Below are 11,029 nucleotides of genomic sequence, written 5' to 3' on the forward strand. Positions count from 1 at the left end.
TCAAGCTCAAACCATATGATAAACTCGAAGTAGCTATCTGAAGTATATGAACTTTTCTTTACCAAGAGACTTGGTAACTATATCTGCTACTTGGTCTTCACTCTTCACATGAATTAAGTCAATCTACCCTGTAGGAACCATTTCTCTTATGAAATGATAGTGAACCTCAATATGTTTGAACCTAGCATGGTAGACAGGATTGCTAGCCAACATAACACTGCTGAGGTTATCACAATGCAATCTCACTCTGCTTTCCAGTTGTATTCCCAAGTCTTTTAGTAGTTTCATCAACCAAACTGCTTCGCAAGCCGCTAAGGTAGCTCCTTTGTACTCAGCTTCTGTACTAGACAATGCAATAATAGGCTGTTTCTTACTCTGCCAACTAATCATACTATTGTCCAATCCAAATGCATAACCACTAGTTGACCTCTTATCATAGGCACAACCAGCCCAATCATCATCGGTAAACACTGTTAAGTCAAGGGATTTTCCATATGCATAAAACAACCCATGATCTATAGTACCCTTTATATATCTCGTGATCCTCCTGACTACATCTAAATGTGGTTTGCAAGGCTTCTACATGAACTGACTAATCAGCCCCATTGCATAACATAAGTCAGGATGGGTAATGGTCATGTAATAGTCAGGATTGCATAACATAACATAAGTCAGGATGGGTAATAGGCATAGGGAAAATGGTCTTCTATCGTGATCACTATGAATGGCCTAGGGAGAAGATAAACATGAAACTTTCTTACAGCAAACATTAGAGACAAAACCATCACCTCCACCATATTGTATCCTCGTTTTGATACTGTCATTACTCTGCTAGAAAAGTAAACTGGTCTCATCAAGCTAGTTTTAGCATCCTCTTGTATTAGTGCTGCCCGTAGAGCATCTTCCCCAAAACTCAGATTGACAAAAAACTCTTGATCCTAGAAAGGTTATAAAACTATGGGAAGGGTGCTGAGAGTCTTCTTCACCTCTTGAAAGCACCTTTTGCTTTCGTCACTCCACAAGAGCTCCTTAGAGTGGGTCAATTGTTGTAGTGGAAACACTAATTGGGAGAGGAGATGAATGAACCACCCCATATATCGCACCTTCTAAATGAAAGAGGTTAGTTGCTTCACAGAAGATGGTGACAGCATCGCCAATAGGGCCTTAATTTTATTTGGATCCGCTTCAATGCCCCTCTCACTTACGGCATGCCCTGACAAAGTTACACTACTTTTGCCAATACGACACTGCTCATAGTTTAGCTGCCCCCTCCATTTGTGCGAGGCAGCTGAAACCTTCATCCACCTTCCCTAGATGTAGAGTCTTAGAACTATAAATACAAAAATCATCAATAAAGACCGTAATGGACTTACCAAAATATGGCTACAAGACATAATTCATGAATCATTGGAAGGTAGTTGGGGCATTTGTTAATCCAAATGGCATTACTTTGTAAGCAAAACACCCCCAAGGCGTGATGAAGGTGGTCTAGTGTTGATCCTCCTCAGCTATTCGGATCAGGAAATAACCTGAATACCCATTACAAACAGTGTATCTCTCATTCTCGGCCACCTCATTGAGTATTTCATCCTGAAAGGGAAGAGGGAAGTGATCTCTCTTTGTTGCAGCATTTAGCAGCTTATAGTCCACAAAAATCCGCCATTTGTCATTCTTCTTGGGTGTCACCACTACAAGTGAAACCCACTCTAAGTCCCCTACTGGATAGATGAAGCATGCCTTCAAAAGTCGTTGCATCTCAGTGAGTAGAGTGTTTTGTTGAGCTACTCCCAACCATCGTAGCCGCTGCACCACTGGCCTTGCTCCATCTTTTATATTAATGTGATGTTATATTGCTGTCACACTTGTGATGTGTTCATCATTAGAAATAAAAAGTGCATAGTGTTTTATCACCCCTTCCATGTAGACTGCCTTCTCCTCAGCTGATAGATCATTAGCCAACATTTCTTCTAACCCCTCCTTCTCGACCTTTGGAAGCTGCTGTGGAATTTCACTACTAGAAGGCCCTTTCAATGTAATCCCCATCACTTCTAGAGATTGTTCTTCCTCCTCATTAAAAGACTCACCCTCTTTCGTAGATGACCAATCCTCAATGGAACTCCATTCATCAGTGATGGTCTCTAATGCAAGATTCTCATGTCGACCCTCCTTCATGTTGTAGATAGTGATGTTCCATTTTTTCTGCAGCCCCTTCTATGGCCTTAGCTCTAAAGCCCCTCTCTCCCAATCTTGTCTGGCTTTCATTCCCATTAGCCATGGTCGCCCAAGAATGAGTGGATAGCCGTTTCCCTTCACTGGCATCACATACATGTCAAGCTCTAATTGCACTCCATATACCTTTACCTTGACGTTCTTTATAACTCCCAAAAAATTTACTACTACATTGTTAGCCATTTTGGCCCCAAATTTAGTAGTTTCACTTAGCTCTAATCCGAAACGATGTATCAACTCTTCTGTCATGACACAAGTCTCGGCACCTCCATCCACATATGTCTTTGATACTCTTTGCCCATTGATTTTGGCTTCCACTAGAGGCACAATATCTTTCGTCTTTCTAGCCTTGATTACATTCACATGTCTATTCTTCATGGGTCTAATGCTTACCATCTTTGACCATTGTCACCACACTTTTGGAGATAGATGTAGTCATTATGGCCATAAAATTTTTGGCCCTTGATCCCTCACATTAGAAAGTAAATCATAAGCTCTAGTACCTTTACCCAAGGAAAAATCATCTAGTTCAATGCGTCAGGTAAACGAGTCCTCCTCTTTTTACTACCGTGTGTCTTTGAAGCCTTAGAAGACTATGCCTCTTCTTTCATATTTTCAACCTTCTCTAGTGGTGTAGGCTCCATCCTCTCAATTCTACAGGCATTCTTCACCGGAATTGCTTCAACCTCTGCTACTTTGGTCTTCCCTTTGACATCACTCTCATCCAAACTGATCATCCGGATGTCACGATTCTTTGGCAGCTAGACAGGCAAGGGTGACACCTCTACAAGTGGTCAAGGATGCTGGAGAACTTGAACTGGTGATGGAGGCCCTGGATTCGGTGGAACAAGCCTCTCCCTAGGTGGTGTCACTTGTTATCCCCTCCTTCTTGGTTGGAACCAATTTCCTGGCAGATGTTTGGGATGAGGAAAAAAGTACATACCATGGCCAGTCTCCCCACAATTATAACAAAAATACTCTCTTTCTTATCTCCTTAGGCCCCGATTTCCTTCATTTGAGAGAGGAGGGTGTCATACTCCTTGCACTAAATTCAATAAAAAGCTTTCAAGTTGATTAGTATTGCATTGTAGGAGCTCTTGCTGTGGCATTTCTGGTTCGGGTGGGAACCTTTGCTATTTCTCTAGGCCTTGGCATGGGATTATTCATCTATGCATTAACTACAAATTTCCACTACAAACTTTCATGAAGCATGTTGCTGAAGCTCTGGCCTCTTAGATCCCACCACTTGAGAGATGCAAAGGATTTTCTCACCAGTGATTAGCCTAGCTTTGGTGTGACCATCATTAGCCTTGCAAAGTTCATAGGATTCGATAGCTACCTTCTCAATTACTTTGAGCCTTCTTGCTAGTAGTAGTTGAAGCGCATCACCATATGTAGCCTCTCACCAATACCGCACACCATTGATGTGTAACTCCCCTCAAAAACTTGTTAATCCCCAAATTTTAATGTGCCTTCACCACTTGAAGACAAGGCTCCTTAGGGAGTGCCTTTACACTAGACACAAAGTACTTAGCACAATGCCTTGACCTAGAGACTTGATGAGAGCAAGATTTCTCTTAAAGTAAAGAAGGGTGTGTGTAATTAACTTGCTTTACCCGCATACGTGCCATTTGCCGATAAAGATTCTTCTTCTCTTGAGCTTCTTTTGAAGACCATAGTTGTAATCTTGAGCAATGAATCAATTGAATAGAGTTTGATGAAGATTGCTCCTTAGTGATCCCTTGAGAAATGCTCATTGAAGAAGAAGACAACTCCTTAGATGTTTCTTCCTTCATAAAAATTGTAGAGCATAGCTTGAGAAGTCCTCAGTGGGGGCACCAAAATGAGAGCTAAAAAGATGAGTGGGTTGCCTCTTACCTACCAAGCCTCCAATCCTCACTAAGAGAGCTAAAGAAAGGCACCACCTAGCCAAAGGGGAATGGGGTAGCACATCCCTTGAGTGAGTGGAAAGAACCAAAACACAAATTCACAAGGAAGAATTTGTAGCCCATCTTAAGGAAAATGAAGATGATTATTAACCCCAAGTCGAGAAGGTGGAAGAATGAATGAAAAAGTGAAAAGAATATGGAAAAGGAGCAAAGACATACAGGCGGCCTCTAAAGCTAAGCTAGGGCCAAAAGCGTAGTTTTAAACAAAAGGTGCCTCAAAAACTCCAAAAAATCTTGTAAAAGAGCGCCAGGCTCCTTCCTATGCCATTTGTAAAAGAATAGTCGAATATAGGCCTATGGCATGAAGCAAAAAGAGGGAATTAGAAAGAGGGACCTTGCCACAATGGCCGGTCATGTAAAAAGGGATGGGTGCCCATGGTAGTTTAGGGTTTGTATATATAAAGTTCAAAAAGTGAATGGAAAGTCATTCTTTGGTGTGTGCCCAACAAGAGCTCTTCTTTTCTTCTCCTCTCCTTGCTTGTGTGTGCTCTTGAGTGAGGGAGTGAGTGAGTAGGAGTGAGGGATCAAGAGGGTGAAGCTATTCACCATCTCCTCTTCTCTTCTCTTCTCTTTTCTTCTCTTGTGCGCACGGCTATGGTGGATGGAGCTTGGAGATTGTTGAGAGTGAAAAAAGACTGAATTTTTGTTGTTTCTGAGGTCTGAATGATTTATTTTTTATGGATTTAGAGTGATTTATGGTTGTTAATGGAAGTATTTGAGACTGTTTTGGATGATATTGATTATGTTTTGGAAGTTCATGATGATTTTCAGTGGAGATATGAAGCTCTGTGATGTTCTGATAGGTTCTGTTGAGGTTCTGATTGGTTCTGTATACCTTCTATATAGCTTCTGTTTTGTTCTAATTATCTTCTGTATGAAGCATGGATTAATGATTGATGAAGATTGAGATCTTTTGGAAGCCTATTGAATATTTTTTGATAGTTTGGAATGGTTTGAGTATGAGTTATGAGGTTCTTATGACCTTCTGTAAACCCTCTGTAGAGCCTCTGTCTCTGCTCTGTCTGTGTACTGTAACTATTCTGTAGACCTTCTGTAAGTGTTATGTAAAATTTATGTGTGACTTTGGAAAAGTTTTCTAACCTTTAAAAAGGATGAATCTAAGTTCAAAAGAGCTAAAACAAGTGGAAGAAGTGACAGTGACAGTAGTGAGTTGTGAAAATACATTGTAGTGGCTCTGGTGACTCTTCATATCAGACATACCTATTGGGAGGTCCATCCACGACCTAAGAAGGATTATTTAGGGTTATTATGAGAGCATTGTAGTGAGGATATGATGTACTATTGATAGAGAGAGAGAGAGAGCCAGAGATAGTAAATTCTATCAAAACAGTGTAATTGTATATGAGAGATTGAGAGAGAGAACTATGAAGACATTGAAGATGAATAATATGTGATTGATTTCCATTCAAAGATGGTGTATTCTTCTATGTTCTTTGTTCTATTGATGGATTTTATGAAGGTTTTGAAGATTATGGTTGATTCTATCAAATCCGTGGGAGATATCTACGATGATGTTGCGTAAAGAATTGTTGTTTTCTTTGTTTTGATGATGAAAAGAATGAAATAAAAGCTTGTTGATGTTACAAGATAGATTTTCTTGCAAGAGAATTCCCTTTTCCTTGGTGTTCCTCTTGGGGCTCCATGTTTTTGGTGTGCAGCTGGGGAAACTTGCCATCAACAAGCATCAGAAGAGGCTGAAAATGAAGGAAATGGCATTGCCAAGAAGAGGAGAATTCAATGGACGTTTGCAAAGTTTCTTCTTCCACTGAATCACCATCATGATGCATGCTCTATGTGGTGGACTGTTTCCTCTTCCTGTTGAAGCAACAAAAACTTGCATTTTGGTGGCAAACTGTTTGGGAACAAACTGAAAAGAAGAAACAGAGAGAATGACCATCCATGGAAGATTTGGCATTCATTGAGAAGTTTCCAGACATCATCAAGTGGGAGATTGTGAAAAAGCTTCAAGAGTCTTGGTCTGTGGAGGTTCATGAAGACAAAAAGGAAAAGAGTTGGAATTTGCTCGTGGATGCTCAACAGCAAGATACATGGGATGCTTGGTGCACTGACAATCTTCTGTTTGTCCAATTAGCAACCCACTGGAAGTTGGTAGACAGAGTGTTTTTCACAACATACACTGTTGAAACCCTCAGAAGCTGGCATTATTATAATGATGCAACAATAATCCTAAGAAGAATGAGTTTTGATACTTTCAGAACAGAATATCTTCCCCTCTGTAGTGGTTTGAAAGCTGAGTTCAGAGATGTTGAGAAGAAGGAAGTAGAAGAGATGTTGGCCAGAGAATCCATCAGAGATTGAAGCCCTCTCTGATACTATCCTGTTGAGTCTAGACCAACTAGTTGAAGCCAACCCCCTGATGAATGACGCAATAAAGAGGCAAGCGCTAGAATGAGTCCAAAGGTACGTGAGAAGAGAGAAAGCAAAAATCAAAGCTGAGAACGAGCTCGCAGCAGAAACCTCCTTTGACGCCCTAAAAGTACTCTTTACAAAAGTCCCCATGGTGACTCAAGGTCCCCTTTCTAGTCAGATTCATTTTGGAAATATTGATGTGATAGGCCAGCAAATGTAGTCCCATTGCCAGTCTTTAAGGGAGAGTACAATGAAGACCCTTATCTTCATGTAGCAGAGTTTATGGTAGCATGTGTGGCTAACAATGCCAGAACCCCTGAGCATTGGTTAGCGATATTCCCTGCCACTTTTAAGGGCGCGGCGTTTCAGTGGTATGAGAGATAAGCAGCAGGAACTTTTGGCACATGGGACGACCTGAAGTTGGCCTTCCTCACTAAATTCAAGCGTGAATGTTTTGAAGAGCGGATGCGAGAGGAGTTCATGAACCTAAGTCAGTCCTCTAGAGAAAGAGTAGAAGCTTATGTCTCGCAAATGGAATCCATCCTGACGAGATGGATTAACCATCATTTGGATGAAGGAATCCAGAAAGGAGTGTTTCTCAGGGGCCTACAACCAGAAGTTCACAAGTTTGTGGAATTGAGAAGACCTGTCAATCTGCAAGCTGCAGTGGAAGGTGCAAGATTATATGACGAAGTTGAAGCAAGGCTGTCAATGACTCTAGGAAGAGGAGTCTTACCTCCCCCCATGCTTGGAATGGTATACCCACCAAATGCAGTCTCAGGGACAGTTCCCTACCCCTATCCCCGGATGCAAACAGTGTCGCAGTATAGTGCACCTAATCCAGTATGGTCACCGCAGACGACAGTGCCTCAAATGATGGTTCAACCACAACAACAGTGGCCTCAAACAGTTCCTCCAATGGCGACTCAACAACAGTGGAACCCTACCAACTGGAATCAACAACCCCAAGTCTCAACAGGAGCTCTGAATCAGAGCCAGAACAGAGGACCTTCTAGATCTACCCAACCAGTGTATGCAGTAATTACAGAAGCTTCCCAAAACCCTACCACAAGCACTTCAGGAGGTGAAAATTCGAAGGACTTCTTATCTAACTCAGTTGCAAGTATCAAGAAAGAGCTTTTGGATGTGATTACAGAGCAGTTACAGATGCTAAAGGTGAATACCGCCAATATATCCACTCCTATGGGAGCTGGAAGAGAGGTGATGCGCTCTAATACATGGTGCGGAAAGTGTCATCAAGCAGGACATTTAGCCACTGAATGTACCCGAAATCCAACCATTCCTCGAGCCTTATGTTCCTACTGTTTGAGGAAGAACCATACAGAGGATATTTGCTCTCTGAAAGAGATGCATGAACGAAGATAGAAGGATGAAAATGCAAGATTCAACTTGCTAGAATCCAAAATGATAACATAGGATATTGGACCAAAGCCTAGGGAATTTGGTCCTTATTTCGGTCCGAGGAGGTTTCCCTCTCAAAGTTACAGAGGACGACAGTCTGGTGGTGGATAGAGATCAGAGGTGGAATGTTACAGGTGTGGAGAAAAGGGACATATCTTCCCAAATTGTCCAAACCCTAGACGATCTGTGGATTACAAGCCCTTATGCAGTCGATGCAAAGGAGAAGGCCACACTATAAAGGACTACCCCAGTCCAGTGCCTGTAAAGGCCAATGCCATTGATACCCAACAGAAGGTACAAGAACCTGCTTCCAATTTGGTCGAGTTGGAAGTTGCCCCTGTTACATGCACCAAGAAGAAGGAACCAGTGGTTCTGAATGAAAACAACGCTCCTGCCAAGACTATGAAGTTCAACCTGCCAATAGAGGGACAGAGCAGTACAGAATAGAACAATGTAGTACAGAGCACTACAGTGCCACAGAGAGTTACAGAGACAGTCCCAGAAATAGGGCCAGAGGCCCACGAGATGGATAATACAAAAGCACTTTCAAAAACAGAAGAAGTGCCGATGCTACAATTACTAGAAGAAAAAGGCAAGATGAAAATGGTGTAGCCCCATTCCCCAGCAGGCTCGAGAAGCGTGTGGATCCTATTAAAGATTATGACTTGGTCAAAGACCTAGACACTTTTAAACCAAACTTAACATTCCGGCAGTTGTTGATACTGTCTCCCAGCTACTGAAAGAAATTCAAAGGCATCTTGACAAGAAGACGTGGACTAAGGATCGCTCCTTCAACAACGACCAAGACCAATAAGGCCCCGGAACTTATAAAGGAAGTAGATGTGGCTAATGCCTTCCTAGATCCTGGAACCCCAGAGATTAGTGTATGGATAGAAGAATGCTTTATTTCAGATGCATTGATTGATAGAGGCTCATCAGTCAACATAATGACAGATGTCACAATGAAGGACTTAGGGTTGCAAGGAATTCAACCTACACAGTGGCTTATCAGATTGACAGACCAAAGCAGAGTCAAACCGTTGGGCATCCTCCCATACGTAAAAACAACCCTTGCAGGAAGAGATTATTGGGTGACATATTTGGTGGTCAAACCAAATTCTTATGGGACCTCATACCCTCTGCTGTTGGGAAGGCCTTGGCTTTTTAAAGCAAGAGCCAGGATGGACTGGTTCAAAGGAACCCTAACCCTAGGCAAAGGACCCAATAAAGTGGTGTTAAAGCTGTATGGATCGCAAAAAGGCAATGGATCCACATCCATTGAGGTCATAAGTGACTCCTCCAATGAGGTAACAGATGGTACATCAGGAGATGAAGAGGCTGTTAAGCAAATCTTTCCTAAGAAAACAGAGGCACAGTCCCTAACAGTGGGCACTGTAAGCCAACTACCACAGGATGTAAAATCCTTGTCCATGGGAGAATATCTCCTGCCTCAATTAGAATTAACTTCTGAAATCACCTCTGACAGTGAAATAGAAGCATGGATGTACTATTCTCCCTGTTACATGACAGTCGCAAAGACAGAGCAGAGACAGTATAGTTACAGAGCAGAGACAGTACAGAGGCAGAGCAGATACAGAGCGGCTACAGAATAGAGACAGAGCAAATACAGAGACAGTTATAGAGATAGTAATAGATACAGAGCCAGAGCCAGAGGCAAAAGCAAAGTCAGAATTGGTGACAGAAGTAGAAGCAGATGTAGAGACAAAAGATCTGTTCTTCTCCTACAAAGCCTCTACAGAAGCAGAGACAGAGCTTCCAGAGAAAGTGGATGAAAATGATGAGGAAGAAAATGAAGCAGGTTATGAAAGTACAGATGAGAAATTTCCTCTGATAGAGGATGATCTGGTTGATGTCCCTACAGAGACCTCAGAGACCAAATATCTCAGGGTGCTGGATGGAATGACTATGGCTCCATTTGGATTGATCAACGGACCACAAAGTATGCAGAATCTGTATAAGTAATGGATTAAAAGCATAAAAATTAAGTTTACCAGTGGCTCCTATCGCCCTGACTGTTCCGTCCAAAGAAAAGATGATGATGATGCCCCCTGTCCAACAGAAGCTAGAGCCCTCAGAGCCACGGCCCCTAGAAGGTCCTTGCTATGTGACATTCCTGGATGCATCCTCTGAAGATGAATCCCTAATTCCAGAAGAAATTACCACTCACACAGAAGCAAACACAGCTCTGATACCCTTCCAGCAACCTAAATAGATGAATGAGTCATCTGTTCAGAAGGAGGACAGTGGTTCTAGTGGAACATCAAATGAGGATACTACTCTCTTGAAAGAGTCAGACCTCTATCTAGAAGCAATCCGTGGGACATTTATCCGCGAAGTGGAAGGTGAAAGACAAGTAACGTTCTTGGATGCTGACGGTACTAAACGTCACCTGAAAGTGGGTTTCAATCTTCTAGAAGAAGAATTAGTGGTCCTTCGAGACCTACTCAAAGAGAACTTAGATGTGTTTGCTTGGTCATATAAAGACCTAAAGGGGATTGATCCCACAGTATTTCAACATCACATTGACCTAGAGCTTGATGCCAAACCTCTAAGGCAAAGACAAAGACGTATGAATCCTAATTATTCTGCTATGGTAAAGGCCGAATTATTGAAACTTCTTGAAGCAGAGTTCATCTATCCTGTGGCTAACAGTGAATGGGTTTCGCCCATTGTGGTAGTACCCAAGAAGAACGGGAAACTTCGAATATGTGTCGACTTTTGAAAGCTCAATTTGAAGACGAAGAAGGATCATTTCCCTATCCCTTTTACAGATCAACTATTGGACACAGTGGCAGGCCATGAGCTTTATTCCCTCTTGGATGGATTCAATGGATATAACCACGTCCAAATCGCAGAAGAGGACCAATCCAAAACAACTTTCACCACAGAATGGGGAACCTATGCCTATAGAATGATGCCATTTGGGCTCTGTAATGCTCCTACCACCTTCCAACGAGTAATGATGGCTGCCTTTCAGAATCATCTGCATGATTTCATTGAGGTGTATCTGGATGACC

The sequence above is a fragment of the Lygodium microphyllum genome, chromosome 10, assembly GCF_053477565.2.
Source record: "Lygodium microphyllum isolate KBCC chromosome 10, Lygodium_microphyllum_v1.1.10, whole genome shotgun sequence".
NCBI lineage: Eukaryota > Viridiplantae > Streptophyta > Polypodiopsida > Schizaeales > Lygodiaceae > Lygodium > Lygodium microphyllum.